The sequence below is a fragment of the Terrapene carolina genome, unplaced genomic scaffold (genome assembly GCF_002925995.2).
Source record: "Terrapene carolina triunguis isolate 2854851 unplaced genomic scaffold, T_m_triunguis-2.0 Scaffold235, whole genome shotgun sequence".
NCBI lineage: Eukaryota > Metazoa > Chordata > Testudines > Emydidae > Terrapene > Terrapene triunguis.
Genome location: NW_020664586.1, coordinates 610,884 through 625,585, shown reverse-complemented (window position 1 = coordinate 625,585; position 14,702 = coordinate 610,884). Strand labels below are relative to the sequence as shown.

Genomic DNA, 14,702 nt, shown 5'->3' with positions numbered 1-14,702 from the left:
AGGAGGGTGGTGAAGCACTGGAATGTGTTACCTAGGGAGGTGGTGGAATCTCCTTCCTTAGAACTTTTTAAGGTCAGGTTGACAAAGCCCTGGCTGGGATGACTTAGTTGGGAATTGGTCCTGCTTTGAGCAGGGGGTTGTACTAGATGACCTCCTGAGGTCCCTTCCAACCCTGATATTCTATGATTCCCAAACTGGGTCTCTTTTACGGCCTGCTGGCATTATAGGTTTTCTTGTTTAGTGAGAGGAGGGTATGGTAGAACTCAAATCAATGAAGGCTACACTCAGAAAGACCTCTAGACTTCTGGAATATGCTGCTCAAACAGTTTCACTCTTGTTTCTACTGTCTGTCCCTCCCTTGTCACGTTTATCTCCAGACTTCTTTTCCTTGTCCAGATCTATTCCACCCCCAACAATCCTCAATTAATTGAACTTTTTGAAACTTTGCAGTTTTAGAGAGAGGTAAGGGATTGACTGTACACAAATTTTGCAGAGGGACAATAGGGTTGAGATCTGTTATTTCTCACCTCTATATATTATTTATTTATTTAAAAACATTTTTGCTGTTAACAAGCATGTTATCTCTGGAGACACAAATCCACAGTTTGAGTACTGCAAAACTAAGCATCTCTGATGGTATCTTCTAGACTGAGGAATGAGTCCCATTGGTTAGATAGAAAGATTAACCTAAATAATCTATGTAGAAGCCCATGGAACCCTGTAAAATTGGATCCCTAATCCATGAACTATTGGAACTTGTTTACAAAACTTTTCTTAAACATTACATGAATATATTGTCTCATACTCTAGAATTAGAATTTATAATCCCTATTCCATGATGAGACATTATAGCTCAGATATATCTTAATTAAAACGATCTTTAGATAGGTTTTTTCCTCAAAAAGCATTTTATCAAAAAAATCTGATTTAAATAAAAAAAAATGATTTTTATCTACCCTGTGTGTAACGTCTCTGTGGCCCATCAGCAATTGCCTGTGTGGAAAAGTAACAAGAGTGTTTGGGTGTCTGTATCTAGTTGTGATAGTCTTCTGCAATGGGAAAATGGCTCACTTTTTCTTTGCTGTCCATTTTGTCTCCGAATCCCTTGTCTGTTCTGATTTTCCTAATAGAAATGAGGGCAGTGCCTTAACTCTTCCTTTTGCAGCTCTGGGAGGACTGGTTGTGGGGATGACTGACCTGGGGGGGATGGAGACCTAAGCCCTGAGGTAAGTGGGATACCAGGAGGAAACACAAGGAGGAGGGTGCAACAGGGGAGGCCTCCTGATTCATACTGACAAAGTAGGGCAATTGGCTGGTTATTTTAGGTGCCTGTACACAAATGCAACAAGTCTGGGAAACAAGCAGGAAGAATTGGAAGTCATGGCACAGTCAAGGAGCTATGATGTGATTGGAATAACAGACTTGGTGGGGTAATTCAGATGACTGGAGCACTGACATGGATGGGTATAAACTGTTCAGGAAGGACAGGCGGGGGAGAAAAGGTAGAGGAGTTGCACTGTATGTAAGAGAGCAGTAAGATTGGTCAGCGCTCCAGTATAAAACTGGAAAAAAGAAGCGAGAGCAACAAGGGTGATGTCATGGTGGGCATCTGCTATAGACCACCAGACCAGGAGGATGAGGTAGATGAGGCTTTCTTTGGACAATTAACGTAAGTTTCCAGATCACAGGTCCTGGTTCTCATGGGGGACTTGAATCACCCTGAGATCTGCTGGGAGAGCAATACAGCAGTGCACAGACAATCCAGGAAGTTTTTGAGAGTGTTGGGGACAACTTCCTGTTGCAAGTGCTGAAGGAACCAACTAAGGGCTGTGCTCCTCTTGACTGCTGCTCACAAACAGGGAAGAATTGGTAGGGGAAGTAGAGGTGGGTAGCAACCTGGTCAGCAGGTGATGGCCGAGTTCAGGATCCTGACAAAAGGAAGAAAGGAGAGCAGCATAATATGGACTTTGGACTTAAGAAAAGCAGACTTTGACTCCCTCAGGGAACTGATGGGTAGGATCCCCTGTGAGACTAATATGAGGGGGAAAGGAATCCAGGGGAGCTGGCTGTATTTTAAAGAAGCCTTATTGAGGGCGCAGGAACAAACCATCCCGATGTGCAGAAAGAATAGCAAATATGGCAGGCGAACAGCTTGGCTTAACAGAGAAATCTTTGGTGAGCTTAAACGCAAAAAGGAAGTTTGCAAGAAGTCAAAACTTGGACAGATGACTAGGGAGGAGTATAAAAATATTGCTCGAGCATGCAGGGGTGTAATCAGGAAGGCCAAAGCACAATTGTAGTTGCAGCTAGCAAGGGATGCGAAGGGTAACAAGAAGGGTTTCTACAGGCATATTAGCAACAAGAAGTCAGTCAGGGAAAGTGTGGAACCCTTACTAAATGGGGGAGACAACCTAGTGACAGATGTGGAAAAAGCTGAAGTACTCAATGCTTTTTTTTTTTTTTGCCTCTGTCTTCACAGACAGGGTCAGCTCCCAGACTGCTGCATTGGACAAGGGGGGGAGGAGGTGAGCAGTCCTCAGTGGTGAAAGAACAAGTTAAGGACTATTTAGAAAAGCGGGACATGCACAAGTCCATGTAATGCATCCGAGGGTGCTGAGGGCTAATGTGTTGGCTAATGTGATTGCAGAGCCATTGGCCATTATCTTTGAAAACTCATGGTGATCGGGGGAGGTCCCGGACGATAAAAAGCAAATATAGTGCCCATCTTTAGAAAAGGGAAGGAGGAGAATCCAGGGAACTACAGCCTCACCTCAGTCCCTGGAAAAATCATGAAGCAGGTCCTCAAGGAATTCATTTTGAAGCACTTGGAGGAGATGGAGATCAGGAACAGTCAACATGGATTCACCTAGGGCAAGTCATGCCTGACCAACCTGATTGCCTTCAATGATAAGATAACGGCTCTGTGGATATGGGGAAAGTGGTGGACGTGATATACCTTGACTTTAGCAAAGCTCTTGATATGGTCTTCTACAGTATTCTTGCCAGCAAGTTAAAGAAGTATGGATTGGATGAATGGACTATAAGGTGGATAGAAAGCTGGGTAGATCGTCAGGTTCAGTGGCCAGTGATCAATGGCTCAATGTCTAGTTGGCAGCCGGTATCAAGCGGAGTGCCCCAGGGGTCTGTCCTGGGGCTGGTTTTGTTCAACATCTTCATTAATGATCTGGATGATGGAATGGATTGCATGCTCAGTAAGTTTGCAGATGACATAAAGCTGGGGGGAGAGGTAGATACACTGGAGGGTAGAGATAGGGTTCAGAGTGAACTAGAGAAATTGGAGTGTTGGGCCAAAAGAAATCTGATTCAACAAGGACAAGTGCAGAGTCCTGCACTTAGGACGGAATAATCCTATGCACTGCTATAGGCTGGGGACCGACTGGCTAAGCGGCAGTTCTGCAGAAAAGGACCTGGTGATTACAGTGGACGAGAAGCTGGATATGAGTCAACAGTGTGCCCTTGTTGCCAAGAAGGCTAAGGGCATAGTGGGCTGCATTAGTAGAAGCATTGCCAGCAGATCGTGGGAAGTGATTATTCCCCTCTATTTGGCACTGGTGAGGCCACATCTGGAGTATTGCGTCCAGTTTTGGGGCCCCCACTACAGAAAGGATGTTGACAAATTGGAGAGTGTTCAGTGGAGGGCAATGAAAAGGATGGGGGGTGGCACATGATTTATGAGGAGAGGCTGAGGGAATGGGGCTTATTTAGTCTTCAGAAGATAAGAGTGAGAGGGGGATTTGATAGCAGCCTTCAACTACCTGAAGGGGATTTCCAAAGAGGATGGAGCTAGGCTGTTCTCAGTGGTGGCAGATGACAGAGCAAGGAGCAGTGGTCTCAAGTTGCAGTGAGGGAGGTCTTGGTTGGATATCAGGAAAAGCTATTTCAGTAAGAGGGTGGTGAAGCACTGAAACGGGTTACCTAGGGAGGTAGTTGTGACGTTGGACTCCATATGTTTTATGGAAAATATGTTTATAAGTGTGAATATGATGTAACTGGAATATGCTTCATGCAAAAGGTCTCTTGTAAGGTATTATTACAAAGCTTATGATCTACTGAGTGTGTTCATCCTAATTGTTTGCGTGTATTATTTCTATGTCTGGAGTTAGGAGAATAAGATATAAACTTGTATTATTGATGTAAACATGTTAAGTGGAAGCCATTATGGGTGCTTCAGAATTAATGAACTGTGAATGGGTTTGTTTACCTGCAAGCCTTGCTATGTAGGTGTTTTCCAGCTACTAGGTAATGAAGAAGGGGGTCTTACATGTGATCATGTCACCTGAACTGGAATCCATCTTAAACCTGGTACTTTTCCATTTAGAAGGAGGGGTGAGGATCCCAAAAGACAAAAGATTCCTGCCTGGTGCCAAAACTATAAAAGGGGGTGGAACAGAACAAAGGGGACTGCCAGTAATGAGAAATCTCCTAGTTACCACTTGAGCTGGAACTAACAAGGACTGTACCGGGGAAAGGATTGGGCCCAGACTAGGAAGAAGTCTAGTCTGAAAGAAGCTTATTGGAACATCTCTGAGGGTGAGATTTATCTGTGTTCAGTCTCTTAATGTATTAGGCTTAGACTTGCGTGGTTTTGCTTCATTTTTGCTTGGTGACTTACTTTGTTCTGTCACTTGAAACCACTTAAATCCTTCTTTTTATACTTGATAAAATCTCTTTTGTTCATTAACAAATCCAGAATAAGTGATTAATACCTGGGGGAGCAAACAGATGTGCATATCTCTCTATCAGTGTTATAGAGGGTGGACAATGTTTGAGTTTACCCAGGATAAGCTTTATTTGGGGTTTGGATCCCATTGGGAGCGGGATGTCTGGGTGCTGGAGACAGGAGTACTTGCTGAGCTGTTTTCAGTTAAGTCTGCAGCTTTGGGGGCATGGTTCAGACCCTGGGTCTGTGTTGCAGCAGACTAGCATGTCTGGCTCAACAAGGCAGGGTTCTGGAGTCCCAAGCTGGCAAAGAAAACGGGCTCAGATAGTTTCAGCACATCAGGTGACAGTCCCAAGGGGGTCTCTGTGACTGAACCCGTCACAGTGGTGAATTTTCCATCCTTAGAGGATTTTAAGGCCCGGCTTGACAAAGCCCTGGCTGGGATGATTTAGTTGGGGTTGGTCCTGCTTTGAGCATGGGGTTGGACTAGATGAGCTTCTGAGGTTTCTTCCAACTCTAATCTTCTATGATGCAACCCCACGCTCTGGGTGGCCCTAAGTCTGTTTGCCAGAAGCTGGGAATGGGCAACAGGGGCTGGATCACTCTAATTGCCAACCCTAATCTTCTGTGATTCTTCTATGATTCTGTGAGCTCCCAGTGCAATGCTGTGGCAAAAAAGGCTAATGCAATTGTAGGATGTAATAACGGGAGAACGTAGTAGGAGCAAGGAGAGGTGATTTTACCCTGCATATGGCATTGTGTGCAACCAGTACTGGAATTCTGTGTACTGTTCTGGTGTTCACGTCTTCAAAGGATGTTGAAAACTACAAAGATAGTGAGTGAGCCTGATATGTCTGGGCTATGAGTTGGGATCTAGTGTGGGCTTGGGAAGTTAACAGCTTTCCTGATATGCTGCTGCATTTCTCACCTAAATTAGAATCCCCCAAAGTTACTGTTCTTGCTTTAATTTTAGCCCAGATTTAGCTGAACTTTAGAGCAGGAATGTGGGAGTCAGAGGAAAGTGACCTTTGTAGCTGGACAGATGCACTGCTGTGACTACCATGGAGTCCGTGCACTCCATGAGAAACATGCCTCTGCATGGGTATGTTAAAATCTTGTTAAAGCATTGTTTGATCCCTCAACTCTGATACTATAAATGTTTAGGAGAATGTCAGATTGAAGAGAGTGTTTCTTGTCACTGTCAGGAGTTCCTTCTAGGCACATAACAAATGGGCTAGGAATCTCTAATGGGAGGGATAACTTTTGACCTGAGGGTTTTTGTTTGTGGTTCTCAGTGGCAAGGTTCCTTGAGCACTTTCATGTGCATGTTGTATGCTGGACTGTGCTGTGGTTTGCTGGCATTTTAGCCCAGGCACGTTTTTAGTGCACCTTAAGTAAATGCCAGCAGTTTTCAGGCTTATTGGAGACTCTCCTCTGGTCCTTTCTCAGAGTGTGTACATAAATAGATTAGCGTTTTTTTATGGGTCAGGTTGATCTATGTTTGAAAGTTATGTTGTGATTAAATTTACAGCAAGTTTTTTGTGTAGTGGTGTCTTGCTTTCTTTACTCCAGAAGTTTGTTTTGACTAATGTAGAATCCAGAGGCAGATGCTACCTTTGGACCCCAAAAGAGTTAATTAGATGGGACTTCATAGGAAGGGATTCTTGTTTGGTGTGACTCTCTCAATCAAAAAACTAATTACCATCTGTGCAGTAAGAAGTCTGCCAAGTTTGCTTTGTTTTCCCATGAGTTTGTTGTGACGGCAACATTATTTAGCACTAGTTTTATCAGTAAACACCCTTTGGGATGAGTGTTTTACATCTGAAAACTATCCAGCCAAGTAAGAACTTCAGACTTATTTCTAACTTGATTTAAACAGAAACTGCTTTGCTTCTAATATAAGGTAGGGTGGATAAAAATCAATTTAAAAATAAATAAAATCTGATCTCTTATTTAAATTGGATTTTTTATTTAAATTAAATGCAGGGTGTTTTAAAAATAAACTTGCTTAAAATTAAATTTGAAATTAAACAACCTATGTTAAGGCCTAAACTTACTATAATCTATTGCAAACATTTAAATTAAAAAATAACATGCTTGCTACCAAGTTTAAAAGAGTCAAACCACTTAACTGGTGGAAGTCACTTGCTAACCCTGAGTTTAAGTGCTAAACCAACTTTTGACAGCGCTCCTGCAGGTGCAAAGACACTATTTTCTTCATTTCAGTTTATTCAGCTAGTTCAGTTCAGTGACTAGCTCATTCACAGTCAAGAAAAAGCAATTGGGAGTTGAAAAAGCAGGAGCGCTTGTTTTTCCTCTTTCAATCCATGAATAAAAACTTCATGTGAGAGGATGAGATCTCATCTAAAATCTTGAAGGCTGAACATGGTGACCAGAAAGAATCAGTTCAGTTCACTAACTACAATAATGCCTCCTCTATTTAATAAATCAGGTAGTTTTAAATGCAAAACATATTTTGATAGTTTTTTAATGTATCCAACACACTTAAGGTAGTTTTATTTACTTAAAAAAAAGCTGGTTTGTGCATTTATAGTTGAATTTTAATTTCCATCCAAATGGTTTGACACAAATCACAAGTAAAAAAATTAATCTCAGTAAATAAGAAATGCATCATTCACCATTTTCTAACAATACAAAATGTAAAAAATAAGAATCTGCATAGATGTAAGTTAAGTTATATAAATGTGCATAGATGTAGTGTATTCTCCTGGTTAGCAAAAAGAAGCATCAAATTTAGTGTAAATGCTATATTTAGTTGCAAATCAGTATGTTTTAATGATTATCAACCAAGGAGAATCAGCCTTTCTTTAGGAAAATAACTAAAGTACAAATGCAAAACATGATTAAAATCAGTGATTTAAATCAAGGTTTCCTGCTTGCTTATTTAAGTCGTGATTAACATTGATCTGAATTGCTTTGATGTAAATCAAAGCACCCTTGTTTAATGGGACAGTTACAGTGCCTGGCCCTTTGCCCAGAGGGGGAAAACTGAGCCTAAGGCCTTGGCTACACTTGCGAGTTACAGCACAATAAAGCAGCCCCAGGCGCCCTAGCTCACTCCCTGTCCACACTGGGAAGGCACGTAGAGTGCTCTGACTCCGCAGCTAACTGATGCTGGTATTCCACCTCGGCGAGTGGAATAACGTTTGCTGCACCCCCGTGCCAGTGTGAGCCAGGTGTTGCGTTACTGCGCTGTGATCAGCCTCCGGAAATGTCCCATAACCCCCTTAAGTCAAGTGGCCACTCTTGTCATTGTTGTGAAATCGGCTGCAGGAATGCGGAAATGCCCTTTCAAAGCTCCGCTTTGGAGAAGCCGGCTGCTTATCAGCTCCAAGAATAAGCAAACATTTACTGTTTGCTGTGAGTGAGAGAGAGAGAGAGAGAGGCGGGGGGGGAGGGTCTAAACTTACAAGACAGCATGCTGACACACTCTTAGCACCCCAAAAACCCTCTCTCTCTCCCCCCACATACACACAACACACTTCCTCTCTCTCTCTCACTCACACACACACACCCCATTTGAAAAGCACGTTGCAGTCACTTGTATGCTGGGATAGCTGCCCATAATGCACCACTCCCAATGCCGCTGTAAGTGCCGCAAATGTGGCCACGCCAGTGTGCTTGAAGCTGTCAGTGTGGACAGGCTGCAGCGCTTTCCCTACTGCGCTCTACGAAGGCGGGTTTAACTCTCAGCGCTCTATATCTGCAAGTGTAGCCATGCCCTAAAGGTCCAGCATTCAGACTTTGTTTATGACTATACAGCTCGCAGAAGCAAGCTTCCCAGCCTGGGTCAACAGACTGGGGTGGACTTCAGAGCCCAAGTTCCAGCCCCAACTGCAACTTCAAAGTGCTGTCTACACAGCTATTTTTAGAGCACTAGCATGAGCCCCACTAGCTCAAGTGTGCCAACTCAGGCTGGGAGGCTCGCTGCTGTGTAGACATACCCTTGAGGCAGGCTTGGGATTTCCTAGGAAAACTAACAGTTCTCCGACCAAAACATACCACCTGTTTCTGCTGTGGTTTAGGTATTTTTATAGCTAACCTATGAAGCTTTTGTCTGAAAAATTGAGGTCCTGGGAAGGGAGGAAAACCAAACCACAAATACGGCTTGCCATGTTTATTTTAGCCTCTGGAGTCACTCAGGCCAGTGTGAGGTTTTTATATTCTCCTACTGTTACAACAGTATGCTAAATATATATTATAAAAACACTGGGAATGAGAAGAAAATCTTTGCCACTCATGGAAGCTGAGGTACTGTGTGCTGTTGTAGCGAAGAGCCCCTGGAAGGAGACTGCGGAAGGGATCAGTAGTTAAATGATACTTTTGCATTCTTCTGTACTGTGTGTAGCACTCTCATGTCCCTGGCTCTTTAAGGGCCCCTCTACCAGGCAGCTGGCCTTGATGTCAGTTATGCTTTGTATATGTGCATATATGTGCATTTCCATGGCGCACTCCTCCTTGCAGAGAAGGGACTGCAGTGATACACTGCAGTAGGACTTAAAAATCCATTTGCTAGTGACAAGTAAGTACACTTTCCATAGTGCATACAAAAAGGGGGGAGCTTGACTACCACTTCTGCAGAATTGGAACTTTAGAACCAGAACTATAAACTTTTCACTTTTAAAGAAAAGTGTCCAAATGTGATTTGACATAGTGCTGTCTCCCTGAGTCTCCACACATTTCAGCAAAAAGAACGAGGATTACTTGTGGCACCTTAGAGACTAACAAATTTATTTTATTTGTATATTATTCGTGGGTACGAAAGCTTATGCCCAAATAAATTTGTTAGCCTCTAAGGGCATGGCTACACTTGCAGATGTAAAGCGCTGTGAGTTAAACCTGCCTTCGGAGAGCGCAGTAGGGAAAGCGCTGCAATCTGTCCTCACTGACAGCTGCAAGCGCACTGGTGTGGCCACATTTGTAGCACTTACAGCGGCATTGGGAGCGATGCATTATGGGCAGCTATCCCACAGAACACCTCTTCCCATTCTGGCGCTGTGGCTTGTGGGAAGGGGGCATGGAGCGCGGGGCATTCTGGGTCCTGTCCCAATGCCCTGTGATGCATCGGTTTGCATCCCAGCATTCCCTTTGCTTCCGCCCACATTTGGCGCCATCTTTCAACGTTTTTTATACTGCGCGCTCTGTCTTCCCTTTCGGTCTCCGGGAATGGAGCCCGAACTGCTGAGGAGTATGCTGAAGAGTCTCACCAGCACGTCACGTTTGGCAGTCGAGTTATTCCTTATGATCCAAAGTGACAGTTAGAGCTCCTACGATATCAACTCGAGTAACACATATGACATGAGTTTGCTTGTGGCATTCATGGACATGCTCACCACCGTGGAATGCCGCTTTTGGGCTCGGGAAACAAGCACTGAGTGGTGGGATCACATCGTCATGCAAGTCTGGGATGACGAGCAGTGGCTGCAGAACTTACGGATGAGAAAAGCCACTTTCATGGGTCTGTGTGAGGAGCTCGCGGCACTCTGCGGCGCAAGGACACGAGATTGAGAGCTGCCCTGATGGTGGAGAAGCGGGTGGCTATTGCAATCTGGAAGCTGGCAACTCCAGACAGCTACCAATCGCTCGCTAACCAGTTCGGAGTGGGAAAGTCGACCGTTGGAATCGTGTTGATGCAAGTTTGCAGGGCCATTAATCGCATCCTGCTCAGAAGAACCGTGATTCTGGGTAACGTGCATGACATTGTGGCTGGCTTTGCACAAATGGGTTTCCCTAACTGCGGAGGGATGATAGATGGGACGCATATTCCAATTCTGGCACCAGCCCACCTAGCCTCCAAGTACATTAATTGGAAGGGGTATTTCTCTATGGTTCTCCAGGTGCTTGTGGATCACTGTGGGTGTTTCATTGACATTAACGCAGGCTGGCCTGGAAAGGTGCATGACTCACGCATCTTTTGGAACACTGGCCTGTTCAGGAAGCAGCAAGCCGGGACTTTTTTCCCAGACCAGAAGATCACCATGGGTGAAGTCAAAATGCCCATTGTGATCCTTGGAGACCCTGCTTACCCTTTAACGCCGTGGCTTATGAAACCCTACACAGGGAACCTTGACAGCAAGGAGCGGTTCAACAACAGGCTGAGCCAGTGCAGAATGCCTGTGGAGTGTGCTTTTGGCCGTTTAAAGGGCCGCTGGTGCTCTCTGTATGGGAAGCTGGACCTGGCTGATGACCGCATCCCTGCAGTTATGTCCGCGTGCTGTACCCTCCATAACATTTGTGAAGGGAAGGGTGAAAGCTTCACTCAGGCATGGAACTCGGAGGTTCAACACCTGGAGGCTGAATTTGAACAGCCAGAGAGCAGGGCTATTAGAGGGGCTGAGCGCGAGGCTGCAAGGATTAGGGATGCCTTGGGGGAGTAATTTGAGGCTGAAAGCCACCAGTAATGTCTGGTGCCCTGCACGGGAGTGAAGTGCAGTGGTTCCAATGTTAGTAGGAATCTGTGCTTGCTATGCTGACTTGCAGTGCCTGTTGCTTTCCTGGGCTAAGGTATCTTTTACTTTATGCAATAATAAAGAATGTTTTCAAAGCCAAAAAATCCATTTATTGAAAAGAGAATTCATTTATTGAAAAGAGACAGAACTGCTTGGGAAACAGGGCAAAGGGATGGGGTGGGGAATGGTACAATCACAGATTTGTGTATGTGGAATTGTGTGATCATGGGAGACTTTAACTTCCCAGCTATAGACTGGAGGACAAGTGCTAGTAGTAATAATAGGGCTCAGATTTTCCTGGATGTGATAGCTGATGGATTCCTTCACCAAGTAGTTGCTAACCAACAAGAGGGGATGCCATTTTAGATTTGGTTTTGGTGAGTAGTGAGGACCTTATAGAAGAAATGGTTGTAGGGGACAACCTTGGTTCAAGCGATCATGAGTTAATTCAGTTCAAACTAAATGGAAGGATAAACAAAAATAGATCTGTGACTAGGGTTTTTGATTTCAAAAGGGCTAACTTTAAAAAAATTAAGGAAATTAGTTAGGGAAGTGGATTGGACTGAAGAACTTGTGGCTCTAAAGGCGGAGGAGGCCTGGATTTTTTCAAGTCCAGGTTGCAGAAACTATCAGATGCCTGCATCCCAAGAAAGGGGGAAAAACTCATAGGCAGTGGTTGTAGACCAAGCTGGATGTGCAAGTATCTCAGAGAGGTGATTAAGAAAAAGCAGAAAGGCTACAAGGAGTGGAAGATGGGAGGGATCAGCAAGGAAAGCTACCTTATTGAGATCAGAACATGTAGGGATAAAGTGAGAGAGGCCAAAAGCCATGTAAAGTTGGACCTTGCAAAGGGAATTAAAACCAATAGTAAAAGGTTCTATAGCCATATAAATAAGAAGAAAACAAAGAAAGAAGTGGGACTGCTAAACTCTGAGGATGGAGTGGAGGTTAAGGATAATTTAGGCATGGCCCAATATCTAAACAAATACTTTGCCTCAGTCTTTAATGAGGAGCTTAGGGATAATGGTAGGATGACAAATGGGAATGAGGATATGAAGGTAGATATTACCACATCCGAGGTAGAAGCCAAACTCAAACAGCTTAATGGGACTAAATCGGGGGGCCCAGATAATCTTCATCCAAGAATATTAAAGGAACTGGCACATGAAATTGCAAGCCCATTAGCAAGAATTTTTAATGAATCTGTAAACTCAGCGGTTGTACCGTATGACTGGAGAATTGCTAACATAGTTCCTATTTTTAAGAAAGGACAAAAAAGTGATCTGGGTAACTACAGGCCTGTTAGTTTGTCATCTGTAGTATGCAAGGTATTGGAAAAAATTTTGAGGGAGAAAGTAGTTAAGGACATTGAGGTCAATGGTAATTGGGACAAAATACAACATGGTTTTACAAAAGGTAGATCGTGCCAAACCAACCTGATCTCCTTCTTTGAGAAGGTAATAGATTTTTTTTAGACAAAGGAAAAGCAGTGGATCTAATTTACCTCGATTTCAGTGAGGCATCTGATATGGTTCCACATGGGGAATTATTAGCTAAACTGGAAAAGATGAGGATCAATATGAAAATTGAAAAGTGGATAAGGAACTAGTTAAAGGGGAGACTACAACGGGTCATACTGAAAGGTGAACTGTCAGGCTGGAAGAAGGGTTACTAGTGAAGTTCCTCAGGGATTGGTTTTGGGACCAGTCTTATTTAATCTTTTTATTACTGACCTTGGCACAAAAAGTGGGAGTGTGCTAATAAAGTTTGCAGATGACACAAAGCTGGGAGGTATTGCCAATACTGAGAGGGACTGGGGTATCCTACAGGAAGATCTGGATGACCTTGTAACCTGGAGTAATAGTAATAGGATGAAATTTAATAGTGAAAAGTGCAAGGTCATGCATTTAGGGATTAATAACAAAATTTTTTGTTACAAACTGGGGACGCATCACTTGGAAGTAACAGGGGAGGAGAAGGACCTCGGAGTATTGGTTGATCACAGGATGACTATGAGCCGCCAATGTGATATGGCTGTGAAAAAAGCTAATGCGGTCTTGGGATGCATCAGGCAAGGTATTTCCAGTAGAGATAAGGAGGTGTTAGTACCGTTATACAAGGCACTGGTAAGACCTCATCTGGAATACTGTGTGCAGTTCTGGTCTCCCATGTTTAAGAAGGATGAATTCAAACTGGAACAGGTACAGAGAAGGGCTACTAGGATGATCTGAGGAATGGATAACCTGTCTTATGAAAGGAGACTCAAAGAGCTTGGTTTGTTTAGCCTAACCAAAAGAAGGCTTAGGATAGATATGATTGTTCTCTATAAATATATCAAGGGGATAAATACTAGGGAGGGAGAGGAATTATTTAAGATCAGTACCAATGTAGACACAAGAACAAATGGATATAAACTGGCCATCAGGAAGTTTAGACTTGTAATTAGACGAAGGTTTCTAACCATCAGAGGAGTGAAGTTCTGGAATAGCCTTCCGAGGGAAGCAGTGGAGGCAAAAGACATATCTGGCTTCAAGACTAAGCTTGATAAGTTTATGGAAGGGATGGTATGATGGGATAGCCTAATTTTGGCAATTAATTGATCTTTGACTATTAGTGGTAAATATGCCCAATAGCCTGTGATGGGACACTAGACAGGGTGGGATCTGAGTTACTACAGAGAATTCTTTCCTGGGTGTCTGGCTGGTGAGTCTTGCCCACATGCTCAGGATTTAGCTGATCGCCATATTTGGGGTCGGGAAGGAATTTTCCTCCAGGGCAGATTGGCAGAGGCCCTGGGTTTTTTTTTTTTTTTACTTCCTCTGCAGTGTGGGGCATGGGTCACTTGCTGGAGGATTCTCTGCACCATGAAGTCTTTAAACCACAAGTTGAGGACTTCAGTAGCTCAGACACAGGTCAGGGGTTTGTTACAGGAGTGGGTGGGTGAGATTCTGTGGCCTGCGTTGTGTGGGAGGTCAGACTAGAATATCATAATGGTCCCTTCTGACCTTGTAGTCTGAGACCTGTTATCATACTCAACCTTCCTGTCTGGAGTGCTGTGCAATGAGTGCTGCACTTCAGGATGGCTATACTGCATGGTGATGGGGATTGAGTGTAGTGGGTAAGGGTCGTAGTTTTCAGGGCTGGGTGGTGAAGCTACAGGTGTTGGAGGCAGCTGATGGCGGTAAGAACCCGGATGTTGGGGGAAGTGGGTTGGAGGTGACATGGGGGCACAAGGGAAAGAGTTTTGGGACGAGCTGCGGGGGGGGGGGGGGAGAAGAGGTGCAGTAGTGCTCTGCCTGCATTGCTACGAGTGCCTGTATCAAGTCCGCTTGGCGCTCCATGATGCTTAGCAGCCGCTCCGTGCTTTGTGCTGGCGATCCGCATTCTGCTGGCAGACCCTTCTTTCACTCTCCCGCCACTCCTGCACTTTTTGATTTTCATTACTTGAATGCTGCATTATTTCATGCAACATGTCTTCCTTGCTTCTACGTGGCATCTTTCTGATTCTTTGGAGTCTTTCAGACGGTGATAACACGGACGGCTGAGATCTC

The 14,702-nt window shown here is 44.2% G+C and overlaps 1 protein-coding gene across 3 annotated transcripts in view; it reads left to right on the top strand.

Moving 5' to 3' along the window:
- The window catches only part of DAG1 (dystroglycan 1), a 146,674-nt gene that overhangs the window by 23,095 nt on the left and 108,877 nt on the right, over window positions 1–14,702 (top strand). The gene's annotated exons all lie outside the window — the stretch shown is intronic.